Here is a 19,403-nt window from a genome sequence, read left to right on the forward strand (position 1 = left end):
GTCATCTGATTCGAGCAGGAAAGCAAATTTTAAACAGTGAGGCAAATTATCACTAGATACTTCAGCCACGTCGTTTTTCGACTCATTTTCTATCCACTGCACATCGTTTGGAGACTCAGGCACTTCTGTTGTATCACTTTGAACGATTTCAGCCTTAACTTCATACTTAGTATAATCGTCATATACTTCGATAACCTTCATTTCATTTTCTTCCTTACTATCAGTTTCAGTCAATCGTGCGAAATTCCTACTAGACTCTTCTGCATTATAATCATAAAACATCGTTCCATCAACAACAATTTTGCCTGCACTGTTTATAATGCAATGTTCACTAACGTCCTCCTTTACATCATTTTCACCTATTTTTAATTGTGCACACGTCTTTTGCGTGGCATATTCTATCTCCCTTTCCTCTTTATTCATCATAACCTCCCCCACATCTACGTCTTTTACCTCATACACATCATTAACAGTGCCAATATTCCCCTTTTCATTCGCCTTTTCTGTCTCCCTTTCATTCTTTAATAAAGTCTTTTCTCACGATTCCGATACTGAGTTATCTTTATCATATGACATATTAACTTTATTTCCATTTTTACGTTCGTCTACTAGTGAAACCGGCCAACGGAAGTGTCCGATCCCGCCTCTTCTGTTTCTCTCTACGGCAGCCACCTTGTGCTGACGTCTGCCATTTGTGTGTGCTGCCAAGTGCAATGTACGGTGCTCCCGCAAGCGCTGCCCCGAGCAGAAACTGTCACGTGACTTCGCACTGGGAACGCCACTATGTATCACTCCGCGCCCGTCTTTCATAGGCGCGTCTTTAACCTTCCTGCCCTGGGCTTTATATCTTTCCTTCTCAAATTCATTATTTGACATCTCTTCTTTGGGCCCAAAACCAGTTTTCGCGTGAATCCGACCTGTAACACACGCGGTTTTCAGTTTTCCATTTCGTCTCTAGTTTGGGAATTCCGTGCCATGTATCCTCTGCCGCGCGTCGTATAATTTCCTCTACCTCTCGCATGACCTCTCTGAATCGTGTTTACACGAAATCTATCATTTTCATGTCGTTCAGCTTGGTCATTACTTTCTCGCGAATGATTGTTGTTATTATGGGGACGGTACTCGCGATTTCTTCGCCAGTGATCTTCATCCTCTACCCTTTCCAAGAACGCAGAAAAACTTCTGTGGGTACTTCCAACATATCGTTTCGAATCCTCAGGCAATTTCTGCCAAAGAACCCAAACGATCTCGGCTTCAGTTCTTCTTGCTTTTAGGTGTATTAGTTTTCTGTACCATGATTCGAAAACTCTTTCATGGTTTGCCTACCTCCGACATCATACAGTCTGGCCATTAGAAATTCACGCCACAACTGGTCTTGTTTTTGTTCTGACCAGTATTCGTCAGTAAATTTTTGTTTAAAGGTTTCAAAAGACATCTGGTTAGTATCAAGATTCAACCCCCACCTTTTTGCTTCTCCCGTTAGTGCACTAATTACAACATTAAATTTTTCCTGGTCAGACAAATATTCAGGAAAATTTCTTTCGCAATTCTTTACAAAGTCTAGGGGGTGCCAACCGTTATGTCTTTTTGCTGGGTCGAATTTTTCCTCGCCCTCTAATATTTTACTGAAAGGCATTTTTTCAGTAAAATGTATAGGTCCTGATTGTATTTTTCTTTCCAAGTCATACATTTTGCCTTGGATTTGTGAAGTGTTATATTCACACTTCTTTTCGCAAGTAACAATCTGTTTGGTTAATTCTCTACTTGTTTCTATTACAGATTGTTTAATCTGTGCAAATTCCACATTACATTCTGTTTGTATTTCGGATTTAATACCGAATACCTTTTCATCCACTTTAGTACAGACTAAGGATTCTATTTGATCTTGAATTTTAATTACTTCCGTGTCAAATCTCTTGTTAATGTCATCAACTTGTCCCTGTATGTTGGCAATATTGCCATTGATGACAGTAATTCCGCTTTTGAGGTTTTTAATTTCATTACTCACAATGTCTACTTTTAGATCAACTTTCTCAATCTGTTTACTAATATCACTACCCTGTGTTGTAATTAACTACCTTTGTGCTGCATTTTGTTGCTCCAGTGCTGCAATTTGATGCCCCTGTGCTGCAATTTGTGCCTTAATATTGTCATTTTGTGCAGCGTTGTGTTGCCCCTGTGCTGCAATTAGCTGTCTTTGTTCTACATTTTGTTGCCCCAGTGCTGTAATTTGTGCAGACAACATTTTTAACAATTCTATCATATCTGGATTCTTTTCACTTTTAGGTTCTGCTACATTTTTGTGTTCGAGTCCTACTTTCCTTTCAGTTTTTGGTGACTCAAACATATCCCGCGATTCATTAACATAGCCACTGTCTTCCACAACATCGCTCATATTGTCTTGCTTAGTACGAGCGACATTCATAGCTTCTATCTGTTTATTGACATCGGCGTGGTACCGTACGTAATTTAACTCGCGAGTAAGGCCATCTGTTGGTGTGCTGCCTGAACTGCTCTCGGTTGCATTCTGTTCTCGCGTGTCTAGATTTATTTCTAGTTTCCTGCCATTTTAGCTATTATTAAGTACTGATATTTTTAATTTTCAATTTAAGCTGAACTTTCACTATCCGTTCTGTCAAATGGTGCACAGGTTTGTGGCGCTGGACGTTTTATGTTCACTCTATGTTTGTAAAATGCTAACTACTTATACTTTTTTTCCGTCTTTAGGTGCTAGCTGAACAACGTCCTGTCATGCGGCGCCACGTATAACACTGCAGCAGCATTTACGTAGCATGTACTATGAAATACCAAATTTGGTTTATTACGTAGTATGTTCCCGACTGAACAAATAGTCCTGTCACGGAAAAGCCACGTATAACTCTCCTAACTGCTATTACTATACCATAACCTCGAAACTGGAGGCAGTTTGCAAAGAGAATTATTATGTTAGGTTAATAATGGTATAAAGTAACAGAACGGTGTTACCCTCTGAGAGGAATTTTGCTAGGTTAACCGTGTTGTACCTAACGGGAATGACTTATCAGAATGAAAGTCAGAATTACGTACGTGTTTGAACAGTAACAAACAAAATTTTGCCTATCTGTACTGTTCAATTGATAAAGAAAACGGTCGCCAGCCTAATTAGGCCAGAGAAAGATTAACGTTCTCGTTTAAGAAAGTAGATATAAGTAACTATAATGGACAAACACAACCTAGACTTAGCCACACGCGAGTGCAATGAACTCTGACACACATTTTATTTGCAACATAGCTGTTAATCAATAGTGCTTTCTGTATAAGGTTTAACATTCTAGTTTTATGTTCATGGAGAGTAGCTGTGATATATTGAGTTTATATTGACAGTTGGCAACAATCATTTCTCGTGAATTCGACATTAAAATGACACCTTCGTGGTTCGTCTTCTCTGTCCTCTGTAGCCATGTTACTTGCATGTTCTCAATGTAGGGTACTATAGGTAATATCTTCGACTTGTGTTCATTGAGCTTGGATCCAGGAGAAATAACATAAGCATGGATTATTTGTCAAACAATTTAAATTTCAGATTTCGTGTTAACTGTTACACTGATATCATCAGCATAAGCCTGACACACGGTTTTTGTACCCAACATCTGTAGACCTTGTAACCTGTGATGTAGGTTTAACAGTAATGGTTCTACGGTGATTGCATATAGTGTCGTAGAAAGGGGTCAGCCTTGTCTCACAGACTGCTTAATCGGGGCTAGTGAACTCAGTTGGCCGTTAATTTTGATTTGAGAGGAAGTTCAGACTATACATTTGCGTACGATCTGAATAAAATCATCGCTGAACCTCATCCGTTGCATTACGGGGTTAGATAAAGTGGTGACTGATGCGGTCAAATGCCTTATCAAAGTCCAAAAACTGAGACCAACTTTGCATTTACATAGCCACGACAAATCCCTATATTCACCTAATGCATTTGACGTAGATCTTCCCGGGACAACAATCACTTGATAAGGGCCAAAACCTTCGGAGGTCCAACTTCATTCTACTATTTATGAGTAGAGCTACGTGATTTTTGAGGGTCAGGACAATCAGTCCTTCCGTCACCAGAGGTGGCATCTGCACGTCCCTCAATAATTCGTTGTACATTTTGTTGAACTCCGTTCCCGTGACACTCCAAAAGCAAACATAAAATTCTGTGGGCAGGCCACCTAAACCAGCCGATTTCTTAGTAGGAGAATCATTGAGTATGGTAAGTATTTCTTCATCGCTAATGTTGGCTACAAGGCCACCGTTGTCATTCAGATTGATCGTGTGTTGAATGTAGGATAAAATCGGATCACTTTCCGTTGAATCATTTACCAACGGGGTGTAAAAATCGGTAATGCGACGGATGGGATTTAGCGATAATTTTATTCAGATCATACGCAAATGTATAGTCAGAACTTCCTCTCGAATCAAAATTAAAAACCAACTAAGTTCACAAGTCCCGATTAAGCAATCTGTGAGACACGGCTGCCCCCTTTCTACGACACTGCACGCAATCGCCGTAGAACCATTAATGTTAAACCTGCATCACTGGTTACAATGCGCCACGTATTATTTTGTTGCGGCATGCTGATAGTATTCATGCTTCCGTTCGTCGTTTAGACTATGGAGTAACTTTTGTTTACATCTCTTGGCTTCCCGGATCATGTGGTGTATTGATGTATTTTCCCGCATCAGTTCAAACGGAGAACGCGCTCAAACTTCTACAGAGATTGTCGTACCAACGCTGTGATTTTTGGTTTAGTGCGTTTTAGTCTAGATCTGTTTACTATTAATCCCATGGGGTCGTCATATATTTAGGGGGGGCGTAAGAAGTGATTCTCTAAGGTGCGTTTTCGCCAGTACGCTTTCATGCGAGCATGTTCTATGATGCATTTTTTATCTGCAATTTTAGAAACTGTAATCACCACATAGTCGGCCGGAGTGGCCGAGCGGTTCTAGGCGCTACAGTCTGGAACTGCGCGACCGCTACGGTCGCAGGTTCGAATCCTGCCTCGGGCATGGATGTGTGTGATGTTCTTAGTTAGGTTTAAGTAGTTCTAAGTTCTAGGGGACTGATGACCTGAGCATTTAAGTCCCATAGTGCTCAGAGCCATTTGAACTAATCACGACATAATTCTGCGTCCTCCAAAAGTGACCCGTTTAGCTGTCACACACCCTTTACCATGAATATTTTTTGTTTAGTGTACTGCGATGTTACATGAAAAGCGCAGTGATTCGAGAAGTTAATGGGCCAAATTTCACAGTCAGTTACACTACGGATAAAGCCTTTCCTTACATACAGTCTGTTTAGCCTGCTTGTCAAACTACTTGATATGTATGTGTATCCTACTGGATATGCACACCAAGTATATTTTAAATCTAGTCCATTTGTTAACAACGACAGCTCCTTGCAAAAGCTGAAGTACGGAACTTGATGTTCTTGACGCAATACGGAGTTACAGTCACCACCCAAAATTATGTTCAATCGAGAATCCGTTATTAATGGGAATATTTTATCCTTAGGTTGCTCCTAGGACGTTTCCCGCTAAATCTGCAGGAAGTATATATTTAACAAGAAGTATATCATTTATTTTTGCAGTTATTCATCGTCCAGATTCAAGTATAGTTTGCCCTGCCCATTGTGTGTCTTTTTTGAACACTATTTCCGTTCCGCACTCACTGCCAGTTTTCAAGGGTGCTTCACATCCGTACACATCCGCTACTTTCGTCGTAAGTACCTCTTGTATCATCGCTGCGGCAATGTCAGCGGCGTACAAGTTGACTTATAGAGATTGCAACTTTTACATCGACGGTGGCAATTTTATGCGCCTGCGTCATTCAGTGGTACTACTAACCACACTCAGTGTCGACAGACGGCGCAATACCCTTATCAGGTTCATGGTGGTCCCCCTTTTCCATCGGTTTCATTCAGGTTCGGGTTGTCTTTTTTTGATGTCTGCAACGTTATGCTATTCACTTCGATCTGCTTTGAGAATTTTCTTGGTACGTGAGAGTTTCTGCTCCAGTTATTAATTCTCCTCGGAGCTCTGTTTATATGTTTGGCGTTTGGGTTTCACCGGATGGTGAATGAGGTTGCCTTTCTCAGTATTCTTCAAAATAGGGTGGTGTTCATGTGAAATTTTCACTCGTCCTCTTACTGGATGACGGTTTCAATAGAGGAATAGGTTCGCTATGGGGTTGCTCATTCAGAGTTTGTTCTCGCATAAAATAATTCTCAACGGCGAAGGAGTTGATGCGTATCCCACCATCTTTCGACGTCTGTTGAGCTGAAAGCGTTACAGCTGTCATGATTTCCTTAGGTTCGCGTGGTCTCGAATCTGTTATGTCAACGATGGCCATCTGGGCATCGTCTTGGGTAGTATGATTGTCCGTATTCACGTTAGGATTTTGGATCGGGACTTATCCGGGGGCAGCCGCATCGTAAGTCGCTGGGAGCACAGTCAGAGCCGGCGGTCTCAGCGCCTCGCTAACCGGCAGCTGCGCCACCCACCGCTGTAAACACTCGCCGGGGACGTGGCCGGGAGAGTTCTCGGCTGGCGGTTACATATAACGATGCCTCGGTAACCACAGACACTGGTATACGATGGTACATGCTTGTGCAAATCGACCCTTAATTGTCTCACTTCGTTGAGCACTGCATTTATCTGTTATGCTGATACATCGAATGGCAGTTCGAATATGCTCACCGGTCCGTACTCCAGATCCTACATGAGTTAGGGCAACTTCGTCTGTGTTCCCGTCAAAGTATTTAAACTTCATAATTCCCCCTCAAAAAGCAACTACTTTTTCACAAAGTTAGTATCCCTCAATTTGACAAAAACATCATTGCTCGTTATCGAAAGATGTTTCCAATAACATCCTCTAAATCAAGTTTTACTTCATAATGTAACAAATCTTCGAGTTCATGTAGGTTGGGTCGGCCGTAACTATGATCAAACGATAACTTCAAAGTACCTTTTATTTTCAAGTGGGTCACCGCAATATCATTTTTTAGATTTCAATACGCACTGCAACTTACCACGCCGTAGCACAGCAGATTGCGGCGCACGAAACAACAGCACACTTCGGCACAACACCGCTAATGCGGTGCTTGGCTATCCGAACACGCCGCACAGCCAGACTCAAACTGCAATGTGTCATCAACTATGTGTCTACAACCTGCGCTCGTACATTCATTATGTATATTCCTGTACGAGGGAGACATTTTAATTGAACCAGAATATGTATAATTAATGTACGAGTGTAGGTTGTGGAGCCTGCCGGGGTGGTCAAGCGGTTAAAGGCGCTACAGTCAGGAACCGCGCGACCGCTGCGGTCGCAGGTTCGAATCCTGCCACGGGCATGGATGTGTGTGATGTCCTTAGGTTAGTTAGATTTAAGTAGTTCTAAGTTCTAGGGGACTGATGACCATAGAAGTTAAGTCCCATAGTGCTCAGAGCCATTTGAACCATTAGGTTGTGGACAGAAGGTTGGCGACATATGAAAGCTTGCGTCCGGCCATGCAGCAAGCTCAGATAGCCTGATGATAAGACCATCGCTCGTAACAATCAGGAAAATCTGGGCTGATTCTCTGTGTGGCACAAATTATCATTGTCGTCATTCCATCATGCACCTAATGGTTGTCCTTATTCACGATTGCGAACATATTTCGTGTAATTCTCGTAAATATTTTTGGCGCCAATAGCTTTATATATACTGTGTGCAGTAACATTGACTGGTACCGATTTACGTGAATGTTGTTAACGCTGGTAACATTTCGTCTAATTTGCGTCATTTCACGACAGACAGAGCTCGACATTCGTGTGATGCTACTGCATTTCTACAGCGAAAACACCTGTTTTTGACGATGGCATGTGTACGTGTCAGAGGTTTTTAATGTTTTGAATTTGCTGAAGGAAAATCTTTTGCAGTACCTCTTGAAAATGACCGAAAACCCGAAATTGTAATAGTAAAATAAATAATTTCTGCAGTCAATGGCGGATATGACGATATGTTTCACTGTTCGAAAAATGCCTAAATTTTCGCCTCTGATTTTTATAGTCCAATTTGTGTCTATAACGCATAACATCGTGTTTGGGCAGTGATGTTATTGCCACGTTTCATGCATCAGTTTATACGAATGTTGAAAAAAAATGATTTTTTTCTTTGTCGTGGCCACTGTCAGGAAGTTCGATATACCAACAATCCGTAACGGTTGACCTACAACTTCAGCGAATGAATTACGCGCGTATTACGTTCGTCGTGAGGTCACCTCATCCCAATTCGGCGCTGTTTGTTTATGGGCGGAACCATTAATTTGTCAAAGCGGCACCACATAAATTCTTGCGGGCTCACGCGCGGCCATAATTATGCCGGACCAACATTAAACTGCCATTTAAAGAAAATGTATCGCATCTTTTAGAAACCCAATATCCATTCATCAATAGTGAAATACGTGTCCGCTAAAAGATACGAGGTCGCTGACCCAACATTCGGCGACTATGCGTATTTATGCGAAGTACGAGGAAATAATAGCTGCATGAATAGTTGTTTTTTAGTAGCGCGCAGCGCCTGTCACCGTGTTATGAACTGCGGCGAGAATACAGCGTGGACCAAACGGAGTTGCCCATTTGGTTACGCCCAGCTTGATGAATATTTTCGTAGGTGACGGCGAAAATTTGATTAAACAAATGCTAAAAGTTTCGGAATCCGCAGAGATACGAAAAATATCTCGTTTGTGAGATAACAGAAGGAGATCCTATATGAGAGAAGCAAGAAAGAAAACTAGAACTGGAGTTCGGGGAAACGAGGAAGATTTCAGACCATGGAAAAGCCATGCAGAGGAGATCATTAGTTTGTAACTGATTATGGCGTACTGCAGGAATCGGAACAAACCTCTGGCAATAACATTTGTAGATTTTAAGAAGACATATGACTCTCTCCATAGACCTACAGCATTAAAATTTTAAGGAATCTGGGACTCCATCCAAAACTAATTTAAACAAGTAGGGCTTACTCAAACCAACAACAAATCGAAAGTGAAGTTTAGAGGACAATTATCCGAACTATTGTTGAGAAAAACAGTTTTAGGATTAGATGACTGTCTGTCACCATTACTGTTTAACTGTGCGCTGGAATGCATAATGAGAGAATGTTACAAGAATAACCTAAAGAACATAAGAACTGGATGTGCGAAAAATGATAAAAATTTGAACTGCTGGAATCTGCTGATAATCTTGCTCTCCTACCCATCATTGTCCAAGACATCAGGCAACAAGTTAAATCACTACAAGAAACAGCTCAAAAAATTGGCATCAGGATATCATTAGCATAAAACAGAGATTATGCTGACTGACCCATCACTTGCAAACAAAATTACGAAAGGAGAACAAGAACCCAAAATTATTGATAAATTTAAATATTTAAGCGATATGGTAACATAAAATCCAAATGAAAAACTATCATGGCAAAATAGAAAAAAAACTGAACCAAGCAAATTACTTTACAAAAAATACATACAAGGAGAATAGCCTATTCATAGATGCAAAATTAGAACATCGGAAATAACTTTCACAGATGAAACCAACTTCACAATATCGCAGAAATTGACAAAATACTAAATGCAGAAAGAATAATAATTAGGACGTGCATAAATACACAATATCATTTACTTGAGTATTGGAGAACAGCTTAAAATGAAACAGTGTACAAGAAAATAGAACCTGTAATGAGCACAATGAGGCAGAACCGTATCTCATTCTTTGGACATCTGATAAGAACAACAGGAAACAGAATTAGTAAGGCAATAAAAAAGTGTGGAGCAGTAAGAGCATTATTAAATGGATAAAAGAAATTAAGGAAGATATAAGAGAATTCTAAATTACGCCAGATGACTTAAAACACAAAACAGAGAAACCACAATGTTGAAAGACGCACAAACCGGACTAGAAACGATCAACAGAAGAGCTAGAGGAAGAGTGATCTCAGACGAAGAAAGAAAGAAATTAGCTGAAAGAATGAAGAAGAATTGTGTAGACAGAAGACCAAAACGCCCTAATTATAATAACAAATTATAATAATCCTTGTATAATCACTGTACTATTCAACTGCTTCTTGAATTACACAAGCCAACGAAAATTTTTTTTTCAGAGACTTTTTTACTTTGGTAGCAGATCTTTATAGATGTTTATGAGCTGAATCCAAATGTAGCCTTAGTTTTTTGTATCACCCATAGTTTTCGAGCAATATGCTTTTTATTATACAGTATAAATATTCTACACTATACAATAAACGAGGAAATTAATGACACGCTTAATTACAACATAAGCATAGTTTTTATTTACAGCAAGCTACTTAAAACAATGATATGTGCTAATAGATGTTTCACTTGTCAGCTGGAATTGGTTTGTATTTTATTTCTCTTTTTTCTTTGAAGCCTATTGTGTAGCTTTTTCTACGATGAGTGGTTTGCTGAACTTCTGGGTGAAGTGGCCAACAGTAGCCCCCATCATGTTAGCGTTCCAGCGACTTTGGTAGCGTTTTTCCATCACTTAAATGTCCTGCTGAAAACGCTCTCCTTGCTCCTCACTAACATCTCCCATATTGTCCGCGAAGTAATCAAGGTGACTGTTCAAAAGGTGAACTTTCAGGTTCATTAAACATCCTATATTTTTAAACTTCTTTAACATTGTAGCTATAATAGAAACATATTCTGGCTCTTTTTCATGTCCTAAGAGCTTTGTAACGACTTGCTTGAATGATATCCATACTTCTTTCTCATTTAAGGCCGTTGTGGAATCAAAGTTAACACCAAACATCAATTTTCTAATGTCAGGTCCAATAAAGACACATTCTTTTAGTTTAGCTTCTGAAAGGTGTGGAAACTTTTGGCAGAGATAGTTAAAACATGGCCCATCTTTAGGCAAAGCCTTTACAAATTGTTTCATTAGATCTATCTTCATATGTAGAGGTGGTAGGAGTACGTTTTCTGGATCTACAAGGTTTTTGCATAGAATGTTTTTTCACTAGGTTTTAGGGACTCACACACAGGCCAGTTCGTTCTGCACCAGTATTGATCCCTAGTCCTACTGTCCTATTCATACAAAAAAGAACATGTAAATTTGGTAAAGCCATCTTGATGACCAAGGAGCACGCATGTTACTTTTAGATCTCCACATATCACCCAAACATGAGCAGAATAGCCTATTTGATTTAGCACTATTTCTAGGTTTACACAGCTTTCTTTCAAATGCACAAAATGTCCAACACGTATAGATGTTACCGTTATGTAATAAAACAGCCTTTAAACTAGTTTTGGATGAATCAATAAACAGCATCTAATCTTCTGTTTTGTATTCAATAACAAACTCATTCATCAGACTGAGAATGTCTGAGCAGTACGCTAAATCACCTTCTTGTTGAAAAAACTTGGAAAATTGCTGCTCTCTCCTTCTATACATGTATATGCTGGTTCCAACTGCCAATCAGTTCTTTTCTTTTAATCTAGATCCAAACAATTCAGCTTTTCCTTTCGTTAAGGCCAGATCCCTAACCAAATCTTTAAGCTCGGTCCGAGTAAACAATTTGGGCTCTAGACTTACTGTATTACAATGGAACTCATCATCATCTCGTTCATGTAAATCAGAATGTACATCAGAAAATAGTTCTGTTGGAATAGAATTTAAATCATCTGGTGGTTTAGGAACCAGCAAATCTACAGTATGCCCTACTGGTCGGATGGCGGACGGAAAGTTAGGGTAGCTCATTACCTTCTTGTTTTTCGAATTATGACCAGTAATACCAACACTGCAAAAGTAGCAATCATCAGAATGATTTCTTGGCTCCCTCCATATCATAGGAACAGCAAAGCTAAATGCTTTTTTTCTCCTTTTTGGACCATTTTCTCAGATCTTCAATACACATGTAACATGCATTATGTGGCGCCCAAAATTTATCCTGATCACCAAGCTTAGATCCAAAGTCTGTAATGTTTCTTTGGTATTTTTTCAATCACAAATTCGCCACAAATATAACAAAAAGTGTCAGCAGAGTTTTTACAACTACGATTTGACATTGTACTGAGTGCAAGTACAGGTAACGGGAAAGTGAGGTTAGGTTGACAGTAAACAAAACACCATCTGTTAACAAAAAATAGAATCGACCTTTTTTGCCATCAAATGATTTTCAGCAGTGCTACCAACGTCATCTACATTCATTACACCTGCTTTTTAAATTATTTTAATTACAAAAAGTTGTTAAATTTTTTTAAAATTCGCTTAATTTAATAAATTTAATTGTAAAATGTGAATAAATGTGGGTGATACAGTTTTTTAAGTATCATATTTGGATTTCCCACCCTAGAAACATAAGAATAAGGTATTTTCAGCAAAAAGTTTTCCCATCGTTGGCCTGTGTTATCACTGAACAGTATTGCATCACTGAATAACAACAGCTTGTATAAACCTTTGTACAGAGTGTCTCGAAAGTAAGTTTATATTTGATGTGTCAAAATAAAATAGAGGTTGAATTCCATCGCCAAAACTGTTTATTTATTATTGAAATAGACTCTATAAGAGTTTACTTTTTAAAAATAATGTGACTTAAGTGCAATCCAGCACGCCTACTCCACTCATTTAAACGATGAACAGAATTTTGCAATGACGCTCGGCATTTAAACACTGGGATGGCTGCCACTTCTCTAGGTATATTTTCTTTCACTTGCTCCAGAGAAGTCGGATTATTGACATACACTTTAGATATGACGTGTCACCATTAGAAAAAATCCATGGGGCTCAAATCTGGACTGCATGAGGTCCAATTTATGTTACCCCTCCTGCATATCAATTTGCAAGGGAAAATTTCACGATCTCGCAGTACAGAGCCATTGAACGTGTCTGCTGTGGCATGGTTTTGCTAAAACCATGTTATTTGGTTATAACGAGGAAAGGTCTGCAATTCAAGCATCAAACATTCATTTAAAGTCGTCAGATAACCTCGCGAATTCACTGTAACTCCTCCACACTCTCATCCCAGAAAAAGTATGGGCCAATTATTCCTCCAGCCGACATCAGAACCAATACAATAACTTTTGGGGGATGTTCACATGCCTCTGTTTATGATTAATTGCATTCAATTAGTGGTGGTTTTGCTTACTGACGTGACAGTTCAGGTGAAAACAAACCTCATCAGAAGAAAACATGTTCCTAAGTGAAGGGCACTCAGTCACACCATTAACGAACTGCAGCGGATTTCTGGTATCTTGAGGCATTAATTCTTGCACCATTTGGATTTTGTAAGCGTGCAGTTTAAGATCTTTAGCAGAATTCGGTGCGGTAATGGTCTATCCTCTAGAGTCCTGAAGGTTGGTCCGAAGTCTAATTTTATTGAAACTGATATTCACAAGCGATAAGGACAAAAATAAGTAAAAATACACAGAAAAAATGTATTTTCATTTTTAGATATATTTTTCAGAAAATGTGATACCTGAGGTCTATGTTAATACAGAGAAATACATATGAGTGTTACAACAAAATTATTGTTAACGTATAAAATAATTCTGTTTTTGTGTGAGAAATGTAACATAAGTTCAAATTCACTTCTTGTGAAAAAGAGCAAAACAATTTCTTTCAGATGTAAAGCACACGAACATTTCCCATGTGCTACATCGTACAAATCTTAGACCTCTACAACCATGTAACCTTCATTTTGATCAATTTTCTGTAGGTTGTTCATCATCTGAGGCATGTGCTTAGCATCTGATACTCCGAATGGCAAAGGTGGTAAAGCTTTTGGTGCTGTTGTCCGTTTTGCTGGTGGAATTTCATCATAATCACCCTCATCATCGTCATTGCTCGAGTCTGATCTTCAAGCTTGAAAGCTAGATATTGCTTGATGTCTTTTCTCGTAAATTTATTACTTTGCGTTGCTTGCCTATATTCTAGTCAAGCTGCTGCAACAGCAAAATCTATAAAATGGTGGATCATGCATACTGTCCATTTGTTAGTTCTGCTTCTCATTTGACATTTTCGCAGTATCCTATCCAGGAGATCCACACCACCCACATGTATATTATATTTGGTAACTGCTTTTGGCCTAGGAATTTGAACATAAACCTTATATTTCTTTGACCAACGTTGAATTTGGACAGTGGGGTGAACATCGAAAGCAGAAGATACCAAGTAAATAGATTTATTGTCAAACCATTTCATTGCCGCTATTTTTTTCACCACTCCTTGCAATGTGATCAAAAGAACCTCTGCACTCCCTTTTCAAATCTAAATCTCTCTTAAAATTTACAGCTTTCGGAAGACGATTAGCCATGATAGTCCCAGTTGCTAAGATTGGCCCATGAGTTAGGAGGCTATCTTGTAATGAGACAGATGTGCAGTATCTATCAATGTATATTAGTGACAAAGGTGGCAAGGAATCTGAAAGCTTTAGAACAACACGCCCTCCAATATCAGGTTGTTACGTACTGGAATTTTGCGAGACGTGATATCTTTACCCTTTCCTTGGTATAGCAAAATGTCAAGTGGTATACCGTTGGATGTAGCTAGCACAAAGTTCTTCAAGCCAACTGGGTGAAGCTTACACATAACACATTGTCTTGTTCTTCCTTGACCTGTAACGGTACCATGTGCTCATCTACACATGCATGAGTTGGTCACGGATGATTTCGAAATGCATCTCTTAGTCTGTCAACGAGTGGTCGTATCTTCCAATAACTGCCACTTCATTTGTTTTCCTCTAATAGTGCACTGTCATTAACCAGTTTCAGGTTATTTCTTATCAGGTAAAACCTGTCCCTGCTAATTGTATCTGCAATCAGTGGATAACGTGTACGCCTTTCCCAACACATTCTCAATCTAGGGAACCCCAGTAATGCAGTCAGCATACTGACCCTCCAAAACTTTCTTAATCCTGCTCCACTACAGTCCATTGAATTTCCTGCTAGTGTAACATGACGTAAATTTATACAATAAGACATATCATCAAACAATGTTTGGTAGATATATTGCGTGAAATTTTCAAATGTTGACTTCACAGCTAGAATTTCAGGTGTTGTAAATTCTGGTACTTCAGGATTAAACCTAGAAAATAAAGTAAAATAACATAAATCTTGGCAAACTATACGTTAAATATGCCATACAAATTGGTATCTAGTAACTTCCTACTCTGTCGTGTCTTTCCATTTTGCACTCCTGTGTTGGATCTCATTCAAAAGTACCCCGTCGTCATATGATTCCGATGATGACTCATCAGCTTCTGGAGTTTGAGATCTGACAGCTATATCAAACTCATCTTCTTGTTCAGATAGCTCAAATTCAGAAATATTTGGATCTTCCACTGTGAAAAGTTCCAATATTTCTTCATCAGTTAGCCCTACAGCAGGGAAAATGGGATTACTGGGTTCATTATCTTCATTAAAGTAATACAATAAATACCTAATATATTTACATGTAAGGGAAACACGTAATTTAATACAGGATAACAACAGCAAACACAAGGACAATTAGCAAAAAATGAAGAAACAAACACATGCGCCATTATAACCAAGTAAACAATGACAGGAGATTTATAGTAATAGAGTCCTGAGGTATCAGGGATGATACCTGCGGAGTAGTTTCTTGGTAGAGGTATTTATTTACAGTATAAATGAACCATATGCGAAAGTAAATATGCTTCTGAATGTATGAAATTGCAAAAGATAATAATATTTACCTACCTTTTTTAATTCCCGATATGGTGCATGCCGTCGTAACACTCACTTTTCAGCTGCTGCTGCCACCTGTTGATAGCATGCAGAATTTTAACAAATGACGAACAGAAAGCGCTGAATGTATACTCTGTGTTACCGGCAAGCGCTCTCGCTAAAACGGTCGAAAAACGCGTAAAAAATTCTTAGACTAGAGATATCACATATGATACCTACGGACACTAGAGGACTGCAGAGTTAAAGAACATGTAGTTTTACGAATGGTGAGGTTAAGATCGTCACAAACAGACCTATTCTATACTCTGCAAGGATTCGCCCATTCTTGATGACCTTGGCCCCCGCCCAGATTTCGGTTTGGCCAGTGTTGAGTTAATCTCCTCGAACGTTGTGTTTCATTTCCGGATAAAGAAAAACATTGGAGCCTCATTTGTATACACAATCACTGAAAAATTTCTTCCGTGCTACAGTCGCCGATCACCGTTTTTGTAAGATTCTCGCATCCGGAACGTGCGGTTCACTCCCTAGAAGCGCTCCATATCGACTCAACTTCCAAAAGCCAAGTAAGCGATGAACGTACACTACTGGCCATTAAAATTGCTACACCACGAAGATGACGTGCTACAGACGCGGAATTTAACCGACAGGAAGAAGTTGCTGTGATATGCAAATGATTAGCTTTTCAGAGCATTCACACAAGGATAGAGCCGGCGGAGACACCTACAACGTGCTGACATGAGGAAAGTTTCCAACCGATTTCTAATACACAAACTGCAGTTGACCGGCGTTACCTGGTGAAACGTTGTTGTGATGCCTCGTGTAAGGAGGATAAATGGGTACCATCACGTTTCCGACTTTGATAAAGGTCGGATTGTAGCCTATTGCGATTGCGGTTTATCGTATCGCGACATTGCTGCTCACGTTGGTCGAGATCCAATGACTATTAGCAGAATATGGAATCGGTGGGTTCAGGAGGGTAATATGGAACGCCTTGCTGGATCCCAACGGCCTCGTATCACTAGCAGTCGAGATGACAGGCATCTTATCCGCATGGCTGTAACGGATCATGCAGCCACGTCTCGGTCACTGAGTCAGCAGATGGGGACGTTTGCAAGACAACAACCATCTTCGCGAACAGTTCGACGACGTTTGCAGCAGCATGGACTATCAGCTCGGAGACCATGGCTGCCGTTACCCTTGACGCTGCATCACAGACAGGAGCGCCTGCGATGGTGTACTCAACGACGAACCTGGGTGCACGAATGGCAAAACGTCATTTTTTCAGACGAATCCAGGTTATGTTTACAGCATCATGATGGTCGCATCCGTGTTTGACGACCTTGCGGTGAACGCACATTGGAAGCTTGTATTCGTCATCGCCATACTGGCATATCACCCGGCGTGATGGTATGGAGTGCCATTGGTTACACGTCTCGGTCACCTCTTGTTCGCATTGAAGTCACTTTGAAGAGTGGACGTTACATTTCAGATGTGTTACGACGCGTGGCTCTACCCTTCATTCGATCCCTGCGAAACACTACATTTAAGCAGGATAATGCACGACTGCATGTTGCAGGTCCTGTATGGGCGTTTCTGTATGCAGAAAATGTTCGACTGCTGCCCTGGCCAGCACATTCTCCAGATCTCTCACCAATCGAAAACGTCTGGTCAATGGTGGCTGAGCAACTGGCTCGTCACAATACGCCAGTCACTACTCTTGATGAACTGTGGTATCGTGTTGAAGCTGCATGGGCAGATGTACCTGTACACGCCATCCAAGCTCTGTTTGACTCAATTCCCAGGCGTATCATGGCCGTTATTACGGCCAGTGGTGGTGGTTCTGGGTACTGATTTCTCACGATCTATGCACCCAAATTGCGTGAAAAGGTAATCACATGTCAGTTCTAGTACATATACATTTGTCCTATGAATACCCGTTGATCATCTGCATTTCTTCTTGGTGTAGCAATTTTAATGGCCAGTAGTGTATTCCCCACCCTCCTCCGATTTGTTGCACGTACGCAGAGAGCTCTTCAGGTATAAATTTCCTTTAGGACACACTGTATGACTGACTAGAGTCGTCCAATGAAGGCCATAAATGTGAAATAAATAAATAAACAGAAGGAGAACTATAGGGTGAAATCTTAAGAGTTTCTTTCGCCTAATCCTGTACCTCCTACCTACTCTCGACTGAGAGCAGCGGTGGCTATTCGCAGTGCCTTTTCCTGGACGTTCTTTTAATCTGCTACCCATTAGAGGGACAGGCAGCCTCGAAATAATAGCAGCAGAAAAAAAAGAACGATAGCGCACGAGCCAAGCAATGTACCGTGGCCGGCCACCGCTGTACAAAGAGGCTATTCATTGTGTGTCCGGGACCGCCTCGAGCGCTCCGCGGCGACCTGTCGCGCCGGAGTTATGGATGGACGGGGAAGCAGTGGAGGGCTCGCGGCGACTTAAATGCTCGTGGCCGCGAAACCGTACCGGCGCGCAGGCTCTCCGCCAATGGCCGCGGCGCGTTTAATTTGAGCAGCAGTCTCAGCAGCAGCAGCAGCAGCAGCAGCAGACGAGGTAGAGGGCATGCCGGGTAGCTCGCGGGCGAGCAATAAACAGGGGGAGGAAGGAGAGCGCCATTACTCGCGCTCCTTGTTTACGAGGCTCGCGGCCCGGCCGCCCTGCGCTCATTACTGGCTACAGGCCTGCCGGTTATGAGCGCCGGCGATCTACCGGTCTCTTAGAGTATCCTTGAGCTACTGGAACTCGTTTAAGAATGTGGCGGCGCGGCGCGGCGCGAGTCAGGTGCACGGGCTGCGGGCGGCGGGCGCGGGGTTACTGCCCGCCCTGCCGTTGTCAGATCCCCGCGGCGCCGAGCGCCTAGGCCCGTAACCGGTAATTGGACGAAGCCGACCTGGGCGTCGGCTGCGCTTTTCGGGGATGCGGTTTTCGCCGACGGCACCTGCGTCCCATTTGCAGCTAAAGCGACTTTTCACGTCGCTGACGCACGCAGTGGGGATATATCTTGACGTCGGTGATCCACTTGCGTTGTCGACCCGGAACCGTTGCCAGTTTGCGCTGACGTACCAAATACGACGTGTAAATAACCTAGTGGAACCAGTCGGTTCACTTAGCGGAGGGCGTTGGTGATCATGGTAGTGGCAACAGTCTATCCTGTTATCATAGACAGTAGACTCTGTCCTCATACTAGTTTAATTTCCATTTATCTGTATTATCATTTTTCGTTTACCAGGGGCCCCGTGCGAAAATTTCACAGTTTTATTGTTTCAAATATTGACGGTATTTGGAAAAGTGTAGTCATTAGGATAAGAGTAGTTGTGGGAATGAAGAGAAAACATATTTAAAAATGAACCGAACGAAGTGAAATAATAATCTTTAATTTCTGTTTTTTTTTTTTTGGGGTGGGGGGGGGCGGTACCAAACAGTGAGGTACGGAAAGTAATCGCTGCGAAATGTATTGCTTATAACGTAGTGTTCGCTTCTTACCTGGTATTTCACCAAGGCCATAATAAACTCTACCACCTACTTTGAGACTTTAATTGCACTTCGTACTTTATGCTATAGCAGCAGTATGTAAGTGCACTATAGAAGCAAGAATTACTCGTACAAATATACATATTTGTGTCAAAAATGTGTACAAAAACGTGTTTTTCTTTCGAAATACTTG

The sequence above is a fragment of the Schistocerca cancellata genome, chromosome 6, assembly GCF_023864275.1.
Source record: "Schistocerca cancellata isolate TAMUIC-IGC-003103 chromosome 6, iqSchCanc2.1, whole genome shotgun sequence".
NCBI lineage: Eukaryota > Metazoa > Arthropoda > Insecta > Orthoptera > Acrididae > Schistocerca > Schistocerca cancellata.